Genomic DNA, 18,968 nt, shown 5'->3' with positions numbered 1-18,968 from the left:
GGCCCTCTTGACCAGCCTCTCACATTCCATGTTATCAGCTGGATCAGGGGGCTATTCCCCCCCCCCCCCCCCCCGCTGACTAGCCATCCCCTTTTTTAGGCCAGCCACGTGCCCGTGCCTCCCGCATCCTCCACTCCCCCAGGCGGCAGACCCCCACCCCGACTCCCTCTTCTACCTCCAGCTCCCCTTTGGCCAATACAGCAGCAACCCAGTTCTTCACCCCCCCGACCAGACCACCATCCAGCCATTCTGCTCCCCCATTACGCTCCCTTAAGTCAGCTGATTCCTGTTCCCCCCGGCCACTCCCACCATTCCAACCCCCCCCCCCCCCCCCCGACCCCCCCCCCCCCCCCCCCCCCCACCAGTATGGTAATCCCCCGCCTCCCCCTGCCAGTCAATATACGCTCTCCTCCAGCACCGCCCTTCCCCCCAGGCCACACCCCTCCCTTCCTTAGCACGGGAAAAAGCCAACGCTTTCCATCCGAGCCGGCCCCGCCCCCAATGGCACAGCTCTTTTTTCTGCGACCTCGCCCCAGCTCCCCAACCTGGGCCTCCAAACCCCCCCTCCATCAGCGGGGACCTGCCCCTACAGTACCGGCGCCCACACTCTCACACAGCCCCCACATCATACCCCACTCACCCCTTCCCATGTCCCCTCTTCTCAACCCGAAACCAGCAGAACACCCTCACAATACAGTAAACATCCCCACAACAAACCCTCAGTTCGAGTCCAGCTTTTCAGTCTGAATAAAGGTCCACGCCTCATCTGGCGCCTCAAAATATCGGTGACGGTCCAGAAACATAACCCACAATCGCACGGGCTGCAGCATTCCAAACTTCACTCCCTTCGATGGAGAACCACCTTGGCACGATTAAAGCCAGCCCTCTTCTTGACCACCTCCACACTCCAGTCCTGGTAGATACGGATCTCCATATGCTCCCACCTGCTGCTCCATTTTTTTCTTCGCCCATCTCAGGACGCACTCCCTATCCATAAAGCGGTGGAACCTCACCACTGCAGCCCTTGGCGGATCGTTGGCTTTGGGCCTCCTTGCCAGGACTCAGTGAGCCCCGTCCAGCTCCTGGGGCGTCGGGAAAGCTCCCACGCCCATCAGCGTATTGAGCATTGTAATTACATATGCCCCAGCGTCAGACCCCTCCACTCCTTCAGGGAGTCCCAGAATCTGAAGATTCTTCCTCCTCAACCTGTTTTCCAGGTCCTCAAACTTCTCCTGCCACTTCTTGTGTAGTGCCTCATGCGCCTCCACTTTCTCCGCCAGGCCCAGAATCGCGTCCTTGTTCTCTGATGCTTTCTGCCACACCTCTCGAATCGCTGCCCCTTAGGCCTTCTGGGTCTCCACCAGCTTTTCTATCGACGCCTTCATTGGCGCCAGCATTTCTGCTCTCAGCTCCGCAAAGCAGTTTTTGAGGAACTCCTGCTGCTCCAGCGACCACTGCGCCCACACTGCTTGATCTCTACCCGCCACCACCTTTCTCTTCCTGGGCCACTCTCTTCGCTGCTCCAAAACCACTTTTTTGATCGCTCCACTCCTGGTCCACTCCATACAGTGCTGGCGGAACCTTACTATCACCTGCCCACACTGGGAACCGTCGTACCAGTGCCGCTGGGGCTACTCAAAAGGGCCTAAAAGTCCGTTCTTGGCGGGAGCTGCCGAACGTGCGACCTAGCAAAGCATGACCGCAACCGAAAGCACGGACTGTAAAAATTGTCCGGCTCTGTTCACCTGGATCCACCTTGTGGACATTTTCCAAATAAGAAATTGGGGGCTGGTTCCGCTCATTTGCCTGGACAAATGGTTTGTGATGCAAAGCCAGTCCAACAGCGTGGGTTCAATTCCTCTACCGGCTGAGATTAGTCATAAAGGCAGCATCCAGGACCAGTAAACTATTCCGAGGAAACTCACCTCCCGTCCCGGAGATCAGCATCTCCCTGATACGGGACCAGTAAACTATTCTGAGGAGACTGTCACTGCCAGCCCCAGACAGCAGCACCCCCCTGATCCGGGATCAATAAAACATTCCGAGGAGGCTGTTACCTCCAGCCAAGGAGATAAGCTCCCCCCTGATGTGGGTCCAGTAAACTGTTCCCACCTGATCCAGGGCCATACGTCTTTTCTGTCTATTTAGCTGTTGCATTAAATGTAAACTGTTGCTTCTTAATCAACTGCTTTAAAATCACCTCTGATTTCGACCCCCTTTTTGGATAATCTGTGACTCCCGGACACTTGTCCATGAGAGTAAGGGAAGGTCTTATCTCTGAGTCAGGAGGTTGTGGGTTCAAATCCACCTCCAGAAACATGAGCATCAAATCCAGGTTGATATTCTGATGCAGTCCTGAGGGAGCACTGCACTATCAGAGGTCCCGTCTTCCAGATCAGACCTTTAACTCTGGCCCCATCTGCCCTCAGTTAGGTGTAAAGGTTCCCATGATGTTATTCCAAAGAGCAGGGGTGATCTCCCTGGTTTACTGCTTAATATTCATCCCTCAACAAACATCACTGAACAGATTCTCTGAGCACAATCACATTTCTGTTTGTGGGATCTTGCTGTGCACATTTGGTGACTGTATTTCCTACATTACAACAGTGACTACATTTCAAAAGAACCTCATTGGCTGTAAAGGGACATCCTGAAGTTGTGAAAGGCGCTATATAAATACAAGTCTTCTATTAACAAAGGAGAAAAGACCCAACAATGGAACAGTTGGTAACAAGACATCAATCAGTCTCCTCTTATCTTCGAGAAATCATGGACTCCAACACTGTGTTTGACACAAAGCTGATTTAATTCATCTCTATCCAGAACATTAAACTCCAGTTGAAGGGATTATTAACATCAACTGAAAAAAACTCTAACTGTCAGAAAGAACATGGTTCAGTCCTGGATGTGATTCACAGCAGCAATAACAGCAGAATCCAACTCTTGTAACTTGTGAATTCACTGGCGTTTCTGCAGGGTGAATGAATGAGAGAATCTCTTCCCACTCTCGCAGTGAACGGTCTCTCTCCAGTGTGAGCGCGTTGGTGAGTCAGCAGATCCATTTTGCTTCGAAAGCTCTTCTCACAGTCAGAACACATAAAATGTCTTGTGTCAGAGTGAACATGTTGGTGTGAAGTGAGATGGGTTCGAGTTCTAGAGTTTTACAGCACAAAAGAAGGCCCTTTGTCCCATTGTGTCTGTGCCGGCTATCAAGCACCAATCTATTCTAATCTCAGTTTCAGGGATTATTAACATCAACTCAAACACACTCCATCTGTCAGAATGAACATGGTTCTGTCCTGGATGTGATTAACGTCAATAACAGCAGAGTCCTGGAGGCACTTGTGAACTCACTGGTGTGTCTGCAGGGTGGATGACCGAATGAATCCCTTCCCACACAGGGAACAGATGAACACTCCCTCCCTGGTGTGAATGCGCTGGTTTTTCAGCCAGAGGGAATGCTGAGTGAATCCTTTCCCACACACGGAGCAGGTGAACGGCCTCTCTCCAGTGTGACTGCGCTGGTGAATCAGCAGATCCATTTTGTCTTTGAAGCTCTTCTCACAGGCGGAACATTTAAAAGGTCTCGTGTCAGAGTGAACACGTTGGTGTGAAGTGAGGTGGGCAGACTGAGTGAATCCCTTTCCACACTCAAGGCAGGGTAATGGTCTCTACCCAGTGTGAACGCGCTATAAATTGCCCCCGAGTGTCCAATAGTTGAAATGGGGTTACGGGGAGAGGACAGGGGAAGTGCGCCTGTGTTGCGTGCTCTTTTGTCGGGTTGGTGCAAGCTCAATGGGCCAAATGGCCTCCTTCTGCACTGTAGGGATTCGACAATGCTGCCAGGCCTGTGGAGTTAATCTGGCATTTTCAGTTTTAACTCTAGATTACACACATTTGTAATCCACTAATTATATCTACGAGGAGCAGTGTGTTGAAGTTTCAGCTATTCCGGCCTTAGGTGACTGTGTGGAGTTTGCACATTTTCCCTGTCTGTACCTGGGTTCCCTCCGGGTGCTCCAGTTTTCTCCCACAGTCCAAAGATGGGCAGGTTTGGTGGATTGGCCGTGCTAAATTGCCCCTTAGTGTCCAAACAAAGGTTAGGTGGGTGGAGGCATGGGCTGAAGTAGGGTGCCATTTCCGATGGCCGGTGCAGGCTCAATGGGCCGAATGGCCACCTTCTGCCTGAACCGATGGATGTGACTGGTGGGATTTCCCTGGGGGTAGCACAATTGATTCACAGCACCAGGGTTCAGAGTTGAATTCCCACTTGTATCACTGTCTGTGTGGAGTCTGCACGTTCTCCCCATGCCTGCGTGGGATTCCTCTGGGTGCTCCGGTTTCCTCCCACAAGTCCCGAAAGACATACTTATTAGGTGAATTGGACATTCTGAATTCTCCCTCTATGTCCCCAAACAGCCGCCCGAATGTGGCAACTAGGGGATTTTCACTGTTACTTCATTGCAGTATTAATGTAAGCCTACTTATGACAATAATAAAGATTATGTGTTTGTGTATTTTAGGTAGAACTTCCTTGGTTCTACCTGTTGTTCCTTCAGATATTCCATCTGTTTTTGGTTAATGTGTCTGGAGTCTGAGTTCTTCCAATCTGACTCCAATTCTCCTTCCTGTCTCGGGTATATGGGTCTAGGGAGCTTGGTGTGATTCATGCTGTTTAGTTGTCTGTCTGTCGCCAGCAGGTATTGTTGTCTCTCGATAATGACTGTGCTGCTACCCTTGTATTCTGATCTTATGAACATATCAATGTTGGATCCAAGCTCCCAGATTGTCTGTCTTTCTCTCCGGGTGAGATTCTGTTTGTTTCTTGTATTTCACTGTGACAGGGCAGAGACCTGATTGAAGGGACTCAAACATGGGAGTTTTGGGAAAGATGGGCAAGGATTTGGGAGGTGGCAAAATGTTTTGGAGAGGAGAGGGAGGTTGAAGATGGGGCAGTAATTTATAAGGTTGGCAGGGTCAAGGGTTTGTTTTATGGAGGAGGAGGTGATGATGGCAGATTTGAAGGATACTTGAAGAGAGAAATGTTGACAATATCCGTGGACTCAGTAGTTGGCTGATCAGTAGCTCAGTGGGAATATGGTCAATGAAGCAGGAGCTGGATTTCATGGACAAGATGGGCTATGAGAGGGAACGATGGGAGAGAAACTAGAGAAAGATGTGGGTTCAGGGCTCGGGAAAGGATGAAATTTAGAGACAGTTTGGTCCGGTGGGCTTGTGGAAGAGAGGGAAGCAGCAGAGGCAGCTGATCGGATTGACTCAATCTCAGTCACAAAGAAGCTCCACAAGCTCCTCACACTTCTTGTTGGAGGTGAGGATGGAAGAGACAGGGGAGAGCGAGAGTACTTCAAAAAGGAACTAACTTGTGTCAGAGATATTAAAAAGTTTCAACACACTGCGTATTTCACACAAATCTGATGTATTTGACTTTTAGCCAGAATATTAGCCCCTGTAAATGGGCTGGAGTTTGTTATCAGCAGAAAGAGACCCAAATGAACATGGTTCAGTCCTGAATGTGAAGAACAGCAAAAATCAAACACTGCACAGCGATCAAAGAACAATACAGCACAGGAACAGGCCGTTCGGCCCTCCAAGCTTGTACCGGTCATGATAGCTACCTTGGCCAAAACCCTTGTGCCATATCCCACTATATCCATCTTATCCATGTGTTTGTCAAGATGCTTTTTGAACGCCGTTAAGGTAACTGCTCTGTGGCGTCGTTGGTGTGTCAGGAGGTGGGATGAAGCGGTAAATCCCTTCTCACATTTGGAGCAGGTGAACGGTCACTCTCCCCAGTGTGAACTCGCCGGTGCCTCTGCAGGGTGGATAAGTGAGTGAATCCCGTCCCACACTTGGAGCAGGTGAATGGCCTCTCTCCAGTGTGAACTGGCTGGTGCCTCTGCAGGTCGGATGAATCAATGAATCCCTTCCCACACCAGGAGCAGGTGAATGGCCTCTTCCCAGTGTGAATTCTCTGGTGTCTCCGCAGGGCTGATGACTGAGTGAATCCCTTCTCACACCAGGAGCAGGTGAACGGTCTCTCCCCATTGTGAACTTGCTGGTGTTTCTCCAGGTCGGGTGACCGAGTGAGTCCCTTCCCACACTTGGAGCAGGTGAATGGCCTCCCCCCAGTGTGAATTCGCTGGTGCTTCTCCAGGTCAGATGACTGAGGGAATCCCATCCGACACCAAGAACAGGTGAATGGCCTCCCCCCAATGTGAATTCGCTGGTGTTTGCGCAGGGCCGATGACTGAGTGAATCCCTTCCCACACTGAGAGCAGGTGAATGGCCTCTCCCCAGTGTGAATTCGCTGGTGGTTCCGCAGGGTGGATGACTGAGTGAATCCCTTCCCACACTGAGAGCAGGTGAATGGCCTCTTCCCAGTGTGAATTAGCTGGTGTGACAGCAGGTTGGATGACTGAGTGAATCCCTTCCCACATTGGGAGCAGATGAACGGCCTCTCCGCAGTGTGAATTCGCTGATGTACAGTGAGGTCAAAAGATCGTCTGAACCCAGTCCCACAGTGAGAGCACCGGAATGGTTTCTCATCAGTGTGAACACGTTGATGGATCAGCAGTTCCGCAGAACATCTGTAGCACTTCCCGCAATCTGGACATTGAAAAGGTCTATCATCAGTGTGAACTCGCTGGTGCTTCTGCAGGGCGGATGACTGAGTGAATCTTTTCCCACACTTGGAGCAGGTGAATGGTCTCTCACCAACGTGAATTTGCTGGTGTTTGCGCAGGGCGGATGGCTGAGTGAATCCTTTCCCACACTTGGAGCAGGTGAATGGTCTCACCCCAGTGTGAATTCGCTGGTGTTTGTGCAATTCGGATAACTGAGTGAATCCCTTCCCACACTTGAGGCAGGTGAATGGTCTCTCCCCAGTGTGACTGCGCCGATGAATTTCCAGCCTGGATGGGGCAGTGAATCCTTTCCCACAATCCGCACATTTCCACGGTCTCTCCTCAGTGTGACTGCATTTGTGGCTTTTGAGGCCCGATGATCGACTGAATCCTCGTCCACACACACAACACGTGTACGGTTTCTCCCCACTGCGAACGATGCTTTTTCCTTCCATGACCAAAATCCGCTGATATTCAGGATATGATAAATTGAGGACTCTGTCAGATCCTGATGTGATGCTTGGTTTGAGTTTCCGGACTTTGAATCCTCCTCTTCGAACACCCTGTGAAACTGATTTAAAACAGAAAATAGGGAGTGAGAGAGAACCCACAAAAACACAAAGGCAGGTTGTGAAATTGAGCTGAATGAATCTGGCCATTTGTCGGGCCGGCTCTGGGAAAAAGTGACCATGACAACGGCTGGATTGTTATAAAAACCCAACTGGCCTCTTTGGGAGGAGAGAGAAAGAGGTGAAGAGGGATTTTGTATATCTACAAGACATATTTAAGAGAGTAATTAGCAAGTCAAATTCGATCTTGAGCTTCATAATTAGAAATATTGATACCGAAACAGGATAGCTAGGCTTCTGGTGGCACAATGATTAGCACTGCTGCCGACTTCCGGTTGCGGCTATGACCAGCTAAGTCGCACGTTTGGCTGCTCCTGCTACAAAGGTGTTTTCGGGCCGATTGGAGGGCCCCAACGGCGCTGTAAGGACAAATCCCGGTGGGGGAAGGCTCCCTGAAGAGAACCAGACCAACTTTATGGTCGGTACCCGGAGTGGGGTGGTAAAGAAAGCAACAGCAGCTCCCAAAAAAAAGCGGGGGAAGAAGACCAAAATGGCGGCCGGTGGCGCACCCGAGGAATGGAGGAAATGGGCGGAGGAGCAGCAGGCCGCTCTCCTGCGCTTCTTTACGGAGCTGAAAATGGAGCTCTTGGAGTCAATGAATGCGACGACCACCAGGCTGATGGGAGCCCAGGCGACCCAAGAGGCGTCGATTCGGGAGCTGCAACAGGAGATGACTGTGAGGGAGGAGGAGGCCACGGTCCTCGTGGGAAAGGTAGAGGTGCACGAGGCACTCCACCTGAAATGGCAGAGCCGTTTTGAGGAGCTGGATACCCGAATGAGGCGGAAGAACCTGAGGATCTTGGGCCTGGCAGAAGGCCTGGAGGGGTCAGACCTCCCGGGATATGTAGCAGAAATGCTGAGCTCCCTGATGGGGGCAGGGGCCGTCCCTTCGCCCCTGGAGCTGGAAGAGGCCTACAGGGTCATGGCTAGGAGGCCAAGAGCAAATGAGCCCCCGAGGGCGGTGCTGGTGCGGTTCCAGCGACTCAGCGACCGTGAGAGAGTGCTGGAGTGGGCCAAGAGGGAAAGGAGCAGCAAGTGGGAGAATTCGACGGTGAGGGTCTACCAGGACTGGAGTGCGGAGGTGGCAAAGCGGCGGGCCCGGTACAACCGGACGAAGGCGGTGCTACATGCAAAACGGATCAGGTTCGGAATGCTGCAGCCAGCGCGCTTGTGGGTCACCTACAGGAACCAACACCACTATTTTGAGTCCCCAGAGGAGGCGTGGGCCTTTGTACAGGAAGAGAAACTGGACTCGAATTAGACCCAGGGGATACTTGGCGGCCGTAGCCGCTCGGGTACTTTCTGCTGAATTCTTTGTTTGGATTTTGAACTCTTGCTGTGGTTTTTCTTCTGATGTTTTTTTTTTCCCCCTTCGCCAACTTCCCTTAGTTATTGTTATTGTGGTTATTCATGGTTATTTATGGTTATTTATGCTGTTTGGTAGAGGGCGACTGTTAAGTACATTGTTATTTGTTATTTATCTGTTATTTATAATGTTAAGTTGGGGAGGTGGGACGGGGGGGAGAGCAGATCGGGGATATGGGTCCCGAGGGGGGGTTCTTTTACAGGCATGGACGGGGACGGGGGTGGAACTGAAGATGGCGGGGTGGGGTGTGGCAGGGCGAAAGCGCGGGCTTTCCTCTGTTTTCCCGCGCGCGGGGCAGAGGAGGGGGGAGGGGAGGAGTGCGGGGCGTGGCTAGCAATGGCGACCTTTCCCGCGCTGGAGCGGGGCCAGGGAGGAGTGGCAAGGGGGGGGAGGCCCCCCCCCCGAGCCGGGGGGAGTCGGAGTGTGGCAGGAGCAGCCGGGTCAGCGTGAACCAGCTGACTTACGGGAGTACGATGGAGGGTACATCGCGGCTAGGAGGGGTCCTAGCCTGGGGGTGGGGGGGGAGGGGGGTTAGGGAGGGATACCGGGTTGCTGCTGAAAAGACCAGAAACGGGAAGTGGAGGGCTGGAGAGGTGGGGGGAGGGGGACATCGCCATGGGGAGCGGGTCAGAAGGGAAGGGTCGACCCGGGGCGAGCAGGGAACAGGACATGGCTAATCGGCAGGGGAAGGGGGCGGGTCGTCCCGCGACCCGGCTGATCACTTGGAACGTGAGGGGGTTGAATGGGCCGGTCAAGAGATCAAGGGTATTCTCACACCTGAAGGGACTGAAGGCTGATGTAGCAATGTTACAGGAGACCCATTTGAAGGTAGTGGACCAGGTTCGCCTGAGAAGGGGGTGGGTGGGACAGGTGTTCCACTCTGGATTGGACGCAAAGAACCGGGGGGTGGCGATTCTGGTGGGAAAGAGGGTGTCGTTCGTGGCGGAGGAGGTGGTGGCGGATAAGGAGGGTAGGTATGTGATGGTGAAGGGTAAGCTGCAGGGGGAGAAAGTGGTGATGGTCAACGTATATGCCCCGAACTGGGATGACGCGGGTTTTATGAGGCGCCTATTGGGCCTCATTCCGGGACTGGAGGCAGGGGGCTTGATCATGGGGGGGGACTTTAACACAGTGCTGGACCCCGGGCTAGACAGATCGAGCTCAAGGACCAATAGGAGGCCGGCAGCGGCAGAAGTGCTGAGGGGGTACATGGAGCAGATGGGAGGAGTAGACCCATGGAGGTTTGGTAGGCCGAGGGCGAGGGGGTATTCCTTTTTCTCCCACGTCCATAGAGTGTACTCCAGAATCGATTTCTTCGTGTTGAGCAGGGGGCTGATCCCGAGGGTACGGGAAGCTGAGTACTCGGCCATTGCGATCTCTGATCATGCACCGCATTGGGTGGATGTGGAAATGGGGGAGGCGCGGGACCAGCGCCTGCTGTGGCGGCTGGATGTGGGGCTGTTAGCGGACGACGAGGTGTGTAAAAGGGTCCGGAAGAGCATTGAAAGCTATCTGGACTTGAATGACACGGGTGAGGTGCAGGTGGGGATGGTCTGGGAGGCCCTGAAGGCAGTGATCAGGGGAGAGCTGATCTCCATAAGGGCGCACAGAGAAAGAAAGGAGAGGCAGGAGAGGGAGAGGCTGGTGGGGGAGCTATTGGAAGTGGATAGGAGATATGCGGAGGCACCAGAGGAGGGGCTGCTGGGAGAACGGCGCAGCCTGCAGGTCAAGTTCGACCTGCTGACCACCAGGAAGGCAGAGACGCAGTGGAGAAGGGCACAGGGCGCGGTCTATGAGTATGGGGAAAAGGCGAGCAGGATGCTGGCACACCAGCTTCGCAAACGAGATGCGGCTAGGGAGATTGGGGGAGTGAAGGAGAGGGGCGGGAAGGTAGTGCAGAAGGGGCAAGAAGTGAACGGGGTCTTCAGGGATTTTTACAAGGAGTTGTATCGGTCCGAGCCGCCGACGAGGAGAGGGGGAATGGAGGACTTCCTAAACAAATTGAGGTTCCCAAGGGTCCAGGAGGGGCTGGTAGAAGGGCTGGGGGCGCCAATAGGGCTAGAGGAGCTAGTCAAGGGAATAGGTCAGATGCAAGCGGGGAAGGCGCCGGGGCCAGATGGGTTCCCGGTGGAATTCTATAAGAAAAATGTGGACTTGGTGGGACCGGTACTGGTACGAGCCTTTAATGAGGCGCGAGAGGGGGGGGTTCTGCCCCCGACAATGTCGCAGGCTCTGATCTCCCTGATATTGAAGCGGGATAAAGACCCCGTGCAGTGCGGGTCCTACAGGCCTATCTCGCTTCTGAACGTGGATGCCAAGTTGCTGGCAAAGATCCTGGCAGCTAGAATAGAGGATTGTGTGCCAGGGGTAATCCATGAGGACCAGACGGGGTTCGTGAAGGGGCGGCAGCTCAACACGAACGTGCGGAGATTGCTGAATGTAATTATGATGCCGGCAGTGGAGGGGGAGGCTGAGATAGTGGTAGCGCTGGACGCGGAGAAGGCATTCGATAGGGTGGAGTGGGAGTACCTGTGGGAGACGTTGGAACGGTTTGGGTTTGGGGAAGGGTTTATTAAGTGGGTGAAGTTGCTCTACTCGGCCCCGACGGCGAGTGTAGTGACAAACGGGAGGAGGTCGGAGTATTTCGGGCTCCACCGAGGGACCAGGCAGGGATGTCCCCTATCCCCCCTACTTTTCGCACTGGCGATTGAACCGTTGGCGATGGCACTGAGGGGTTCAGGGGGGTGGAGAGGACTGACTAGGGGAGGGGAGGAACATCGAGTATCGCTGTATGCGGATGATCTACTGCTGTACGTGGCAGACCCAGAAGGGGGAATGCCGGAGATAATGGAACTATTAGCAGAGTTTGGGGACTTCTCGGGGTACAAACTAAATTTGGGCAAAAGCGAGGTTTTTGTGATACACCCGGGGGACCAGGGAGAGGGTATTGGGAGACTCCCCTTCAAGCGAGCAGGAAAGAGCTTTAGGTACTTAGGGGTGCAGGTGGCAAGGAACTGGGGGACCCTCCACAAGTTGAACTTTTCCAGGCTGGTGGAACAGATGGAGGAGGAATTTAAGAGGTGGGACATGGTACCGTTGTCGCTGGCGGGGAGGGTGCAGTCAATCAAAATGACGGTCCTCCCAAGGTTCTTGTTTTTATTTCAGTGCTTGCCCATCTTCCTCCCTAGGGCCTTCTTCAAAAAGGTGACGAGTAGCATCATGAGCTACGTGTGGGCGCATGGCACCCCAAGGGTGAGGAGGGTCTTTTTGGAGCGGAGTAGGGACAGTGGAGGGCTGGCACTACCCAATCTTTCGGGGTACTACTGGGCGGCAAATGTGTCAATGGTGCGCAAGTGGATGATGGAAGGGGAGGGGGCAGCTTGGAAACGAATGGAGAGGGCGTCCTGTGGCAACACAAGCCTGGGGGCCCTAGTAACGGCACCATGGCCGCTCCCCCCCACGAGGTACACCACGAGCCCGGTGGTGGCGGCCACCCTCAAGATATGGGGGCAGTGGAGGCGACATAGGGGGGAAATGGGAGGTCTGTTGGCGGCGCCAATAAGAGGGAACCATAGATTCATCCCGGGGAACATCGACGGGGGATTTCAGAGCTGGTACAGGGTGGGCATACGGCAGCTGAAGGACCTGTTTATAGAGGGGAGGTTTGCGAGCCTGAGAAGTTTGAGCTCCCCCCGGGAAACATGTTCAGATATTTACAAGTGAAGGCATTTGCTAGGCGGCAGGTGGAGGGGTTTCCCCTGCTCCCCAGTAAGGGGGCGAGTGATCGGGTGCTCTCGGGGGTCTGGGTCGGAGGGGGGAAGATATCAGACATCTACAAGATAATGCAGGAGGCGGAAGAAGCATCAGGGGAGGAGCTGAAAGCCAAGTGGGAAGGGGAGCTGGGAGAGCAGATAGAAGACGGGACGTGGGCGGATGCACTGGAGAAGGTCAATTCTTCCTCCTCGTGTGCGAGGCTGAGCCTCATTCAAGCACTGCTGCCTCACGGCGCCAGGGTCCCGGGTTCAATTCTGGCCTTGGTGACTGTCTGTGTGGAGTTTGCACTTTCTCTCCGTGTCTGCGTGGGTTTCCACCCGGTGCTCATGTTTCCTCCCACAGTCTAAAGAAGGGAAAGTTAGGTGGATTGGCCTTGATAAATTGCCCCTTAATGTCCAGGGATGTGCAGGTTAGGTGGGGCTATGGGGTTACAGGGACAGGGTAGGGGGTGTGGGCCGAGGCAGGGTGCCCTTTCAGAGAATCAGTGCAGACTCGATGGGCCGAATGGCCTCCTTCTGCACTGTAGGAATTCTATGGTTCTAATTCAATTCAATAAATCTTTATAAAGCTCTGGTCACCACTCATCAGGAAGAATGTGAAGGTTCTTGGAGAAGGTGCAGAGAAGATTTACCAGAATGGTTCCAGCAAAGGAGGTTGAGGGGAGATTTGATTCAGGGACACAAGATTATGCCAGATTTCCATCGGGTGGACAAAGAAACTCTGTTTCCATTCACTAATCGTACAAGCAGTCGGGACACAGATTTAAAGTTTTGCGTAAAACTTGGATTGAACAATATAAGATCCTGAGGGGTCTTGACAGGGTGGATGTGGAGAGGATGTTTCCTCTTGTGGGAGAATCTGGAACAAGGGGGTCACTGTTGCAAAGTGAGGGGTCACCCATTTAAGGTGGGGATGAGGATTTTTTTTTCTCTTGAGGGTTGCAAGATAGGGGGTGGCATCGTGCTCAGCACTGCTGCCTCACAGCACCAGGGACCCAGGTTCAATTCCCACCCTGACTGTGTGGAGTTTGCATCTTCTCCCCATGTCTGTGTGGGTTTCCTCCGGGTGCTCCGGTTCCCACCCACAGTTCAAAGATGTGCAGGTTAGGCTGAATCGGTTAGGACTGTATTCGCTGGAATGTGAACTCAGAAGAATGAGGGGGGGATCTCATAGAAACCTATAAAAAGTGGGTGGCACGGTGGCACAGTGCTTAGCACTGCTGCCTCATGTCGCCAAGGACTCAGGTTCGATCCCTGCCCCGAGTCATTGTCTGTGTGGAGTTTGCACCCTCTCCCTGTGTTTGCGTGGGTCTCACCCCACAAATCCAAAAATGTGCAGGGTAGGTAGATTGGGCACACTAACATTGCCCCTTAATTGCAAAAAAAAAGAATTGGGCACTCTAAATGTATGTTTAAAAAAAAACAGGGCGAGACAGAGTAGATTCGGGAAGGATGTTCTCGATAGTGGTGTGTCCAGAAATAGGGGTCACAGACTGACGATACGGGGTAGACCATTTAGGACCGAGATGAGGAGAACTTTCTTCACCCAGAGAGTGGTGAGCCTGTGGAATTTGTCACTACAGGAACTAATTAAAGCCAAACATTGCATGCTTTCATGAAGTAGTTAGATCCAGCACTTCGAATAAAGGGGAATGAAAGGATAGGGGGGAAAGCGGGATTAGGGTATTGAGCCTAATCAGCTCTGATCGTTATGAATGGTGGAGCAGGCTCGAAGGGCCGAATGGCCTCCTGCTTCTATTTTCTATGTTGCTCCGTATCTATGCATGTAAATGGTCCAGGAGGTATGAGGAAGAATATTTTTACACAGCCAGTGGCAATGACCTTAAACTTGCTGCCTATAACAGTGTTTGGAAATAGACACAATAAATTATTTTTTTAATAAATTGGATAGAAACCCGAGAGAAATAAACCTGTGAGGATACAGAGATAGAGCAGGAGTATAACTCTGACTGGATTGCTCCAGATAATAATAATCTTTATTAGTGCCACAAGTAGGTTTACATTAACACTGCAATGAAGTTACTGTGAAAATCCCCCGAGTCGTCACATTCCGGCACCTTTTCAGGTACACAGCGAGAATTCAGAATGTCCAATTCACCTAACAAGTACGTCTTTTGGCACTTGTGGGAGGAAACCGGAGCACTCAGAGGAAACCCACGCAGCCACGGGGAGAACGTGCAGACTCCGCACAAACAGTGACCCAAGCCGGGAATCGAAACCGGGTCCCTGGTGCTGTGAAGCAACAGTGCTAACCACTGTGCCGATTAGAGAGCTCGCATGGACTCAATGGACCAAATGCCCTTCTCTGCTCATAATGAGTAACATTTTTTGTTTTTCTAAATTTTTAAAATAAATTTAGAGTACCCAATTCATTTTTTCCAATCCACCTACTCTGCACATCTTTGGGCTGTGAGGGCGAAACACACGCTGATGTGCAAACTGCACATGGACAGTGACCCAGAGCCGGGATCGAACCTGCGACCTCGGCACCGTGAGGCAGCAATGTTACTCACTGCGCCACCGTGCTGCCAGCTGACTCTGACATTTTTGTCTAATCTCGCCTTGTAATTTAACCCCGGGGGGGCTCAGATATCACTCGGGTAAATCTGTGCCACACTCCCTCTGAGGCCATTCTATCCTTCCTCAGATTTGTTGCCCAGAACTGAACACATTTCTCCAGATTTGGTCTAACCAGGGTTTGTGAATCTCGGGGCTTTTCCAGTCACACGGAGACCTGAAATCTTCCCTCACAGACAGAACAGACAAACCTTTTACCTTCCACACCCAGATGCTTCTGATATTCTGGTTCTTATGAATCGAGTGACTATGTCAGATCGCGATGTGACGTTTGGTTTGAGTTTCCCGTCTGTTAAACCTCCTCTTCCAGTGTCCTGTAAATTTACAGAAACCTCACTGTCAGTTTAGGATAGAGATTCACAACATTCTCTCCTCGCCAACTTTGATTAAATGTATTCCTGGAGGTTTGATCACATGACCTGTCACCATCCTGGATGGTGGTTTAGCACACTGGGCTAAATCGCTGGCTTTTAAAGCAGACCAAGGCAGGCCAGCAGCACGGTTCAATTCCCATACCAGCCTGCCCGAACAGGCGCCGGAATGTGGCGACTAGGGGCTTTTCACAGTAACTTCATTGAAGCCTACTCTTGACAATAAGCGATTTTCATTTTCATTTCATTTCCTCCAGCCATTAATCGGTCAACACATCCATCCTTGTGACACACTGCCTTCCTCGGCCAATTGGGAAGCAAAAGGACTCCTGACCTACCAGGACAGTGTTTGACTAGGGCAGCACGGTGGTGCAGTGGTTAGCATTGCTGTCTCACGGCACTGAGGTCACAGGTTTGCTCCGGGTCACTGACCATGTGGAGTGTGCACATTTCACCCCCACAACCCAAAGATGTGCAGGTTAGGTGGATTGGCTACGCTAAATTGCCCTTTAATTTGAAAAACTGAATTGGGAATTCTAAATTTATTTTTAAAAAGTAAAAAAGATTGACTGTCAGCCAAACAACCTTTATCCCATTTTCAATATTTTTATATCCGCTGAGGAGAAATGCTCAAAAGTATTTTTTACTGTCCTAATGACCCAAAATTAATATCTTTACTGTCCAATTCATGTTCCAGAGTGACAAAAATATTTTGTACTGTCCCAATGGTCTTCCTGCCTCCCAGATATGAATCTCACCAAGGCAGAAGGTAAAATTTGAATTCATTGAAAGTTTACTTTTTAAAAATAAATTGAATGTACCCAATTCATTGTCACGCGACGCCTGTTCATCCGCTGTCACAGCGTCTGTAAGGTCTCACCAATGTATCACGCTTCGGGAGCTTATTGGGGGTTTGTGAATTCTCCCCGCCCACCTGCCAGGGTTTCCTTCCCAGGCAGGAATGTTCCCTTCCAGTCGGGAAACACTTCAGCAGTCAAGGGCATTCAGCCTCTGATCTCTGGGTAAGCGTTCTAAGGCAGCCTTTCGGATGCACGACAACGCAGAATCGCCGAGCAGACTTATAGCCAAGTCCCGCACACATGAGTACGGCCTCAACCGGGACCTTGGATTCATGTCACATTACATTCACCCCCCCCCATCTGGCCTGGGCTTGCGAAATGCTACCAACTGTCCAGGCTTGAAACAATTCACACTTCTTTAACCTGGATTCCACCTCTCTCTGGATCTGTCAAGACTTAATTACCTGCAAATGCTCGCATTCAAAGCATTGCCTGGCATCTTTGACTATGTATATATTTCTAGAACATACCTCTTCATTCACCTAAGGAGCAGTGCTCCAAAAGCTAATGATTTCAAACAAACCTATTGGACATTAACCTGGTGTCAGACTTCTTACTGAGCTCACCCCAGTCCAACACCGGCATCTCCACATGATTGTGAAGGGTTTGCTCCAGCTCTCAATGCCCGGGGACTGATTGACGGCAGGTTCGGACCAATAGAAAGGGCGGAGCTGGAGGACCGAACAAGGTCCTCCAGCCAATCAGAGTGAATGGGAGGCGGCGCAAAGTCGGGCCTCCCGCTCCCTCCGCATGCGCCTGGCCACCCGGGCCTGTCTCGGGGAAAAGCCCGAGCAGCGATCGCCAATTCAACTCCCATATCCAAGCTTCGGAATCCGAATTTGGGGCCTACACGGAGTGTTTATGAAACCTCCCGACCCATCCACCAGCTCCATCCCTCCCTTATGACTCACCGATCTGAAATTGACCGGCTGAGAATTTCCACCCGACCGCCGAAATCCTGATCTATCATCGGCACTGCGCATGCGCCAATAAAGGATGGTGATTGGGGCTCAGTCACGTCCCTGATTCACTCTGATTGGCTGGAGGAGTAGCTGGGTCCTCCAGTCCCGCCAGTTTCTTTCTATTGGTCCAGGGTTGCCGTCAATCACTCCCCGGGCATGGTGATGTGGAGCATGCGCAGTGCCGATGCTGGACTCAGCCGGGCGGTTTCATCGGAATCAAACCCGCGTGAAATCACTGTGACATCGTGGGGTACAGGAGCAGAGGTACCTACGTGTATATGTGCAGAAGTCATTAAAGGTGGTAGGATAGGTGAAGAGAACAGTTAAGGCATATGGGTCAGCACGGTAGCACAGTGGCTTCACAGCTCCAGGTTCGATTCCCAGCTGGGTCACTGTCTGTGTGGAGTCGGCACGCTCTCCCTGTATCTGCATGGCTTCCCTCTGGGTGCTCCAGTTGTCTCCCACAATTCCCGAAAGACGTGTTTGTTAGGTGAATTGCACATTCTGAATTCTACTTCCGTGAACCTGAACAGGTGCCAGAATGTGGTGACTTGGAGCTTTTCACAGTAACTTTGTTGCAGTGTTAATGTCAGCCTACTAGGTTCAATAAAAATTATTAAAGGTTATTATAATATTCTATAAGAAGGGCATGGAGTACAGTAGCAAGCTGGTTATGCTGAACTTATATGAGACACTAGCTAGACCACAGAACTATACACAATATTCCAACGGTGGTCCATGGTGGACTTCCTCCAACTAACAACAGGAGATCCAGGAACAGGTAACAATAGTTAATTTAAATTCAAGCATGGAGGGAACTATCCCAGTGAAACGTCTGTAGGAGCACCTTCCCCTGAACCAGATCTTTGACTTTCCCACCTAAATGTTTAATATTACCTGGCTGGAGCTCAGAAAGGAAAATTTGAAGAGTGGTGATCGTATGACATTGTCCACGAGCATGGTGACCATCCACATCAAGTCCCTTTTGGATAAAATCAAACATAGTACTTATTCTCAATCTAGTTATCAGACTTCTTAAATTTTGTACCTGACACACTTATTTCCATAGTAACATAGATACCGTGCTTCCTTCCCTCAGTTCTGAATAGCCCATAAAAGACTTGTTCTTCCCAATTTATCCAGACCATCATGTGGAACTTCCCAATTAGTCTTCCTGCTGCATGACTGGATTAGTTTGGACACAGGTTCAGGTGCTGATAAACATCCTGGTGTTTCCTCAGCCACCAGAACTAATTATGAGCATATGGGGACACGAAAGACAAAAACACTCCCCCAATTTGATCCCTAAACAAAAAATCTTTTTGTAAGACATCAAGATATGACCCAAATCGAATTAGAGCTTCTTTGTGATAGAAAACCTCATCATGTAGGATTGGTGAGTCCTTGCTGTGAGAGATAAGGGAAAGTCTATCACCTCTTTACCATTCTCACGCTAGGGTATGGGTCCTGACAAGTGTTTGAAATCAGGTTTATCTGGAGTCTGTCATACCGGTGCCAATGATTGTACTTTGGGTGGATCCCATGGACCTTCCTCTAGAGCAGCATTCCTGGTGAGTCAGACTGCCTGGTTATTACCATCACCCTCTTCACCAACTCCTCCTACTGATGTACCTTCACCTCGCAAATAACAACTAGTTCTGGACAATTACTAGCAACATCCGAAATCATTCAGAGTTTGAACTGGTGTGTGAGTGGTTTCCTTTCTGCTGTGGAGAAGCTGTGTGTTTTTTGCTAGATAAATATG

At 51.4% G+C, this 18,968-nt stretch overlaps 1 long non-coding RNA gene across 1 annotated transcript; it reads right to left on the bottom strand.

The window, feature by feature from the left end:
• Positions 1 to 7,159: 7,159 nt before the first annotated feature.
• LOC119961629 lies at positions 7,160 to 17,210 on the bottom strand. Its single transcript, XR_005459693.1, has 3 exons — positions 17,153 to 17,210; positions 15,209 to 15,324; positions 7,160 to 7,215 (listed from the first exon to the last, which is right to left on the bottom strand). It is a non-coding gene; the product is annotated as an uncharacterized LOC119961629 (long non-coding RNA).
• Between the last annotated feature and the right edge of the window lie 1,758 nt (positions 17,211 to 18,968).

Source organism: Scyliorhinus canicula, unplaced genomic scaffold (assembly GCF_902713615.1).
Source record: "Scyliorhinus canicula unplaced genomic scaffold, sScyCan1.1, whole genome shotgun sequence".
NCBI classification, from domain to species: domain Eukaryota; kingdom Metazoa; phylum Chordata; class Chondrichthyes; order Carcharhiniformes; family Scyliorhinidae; genus Scyliorhinus; species Scyliorhinus canicula.
Note: the sequence above shows the minus strand (reverse complement) of the source record. Positions and strands in the feature narration are given on the sequence as shown.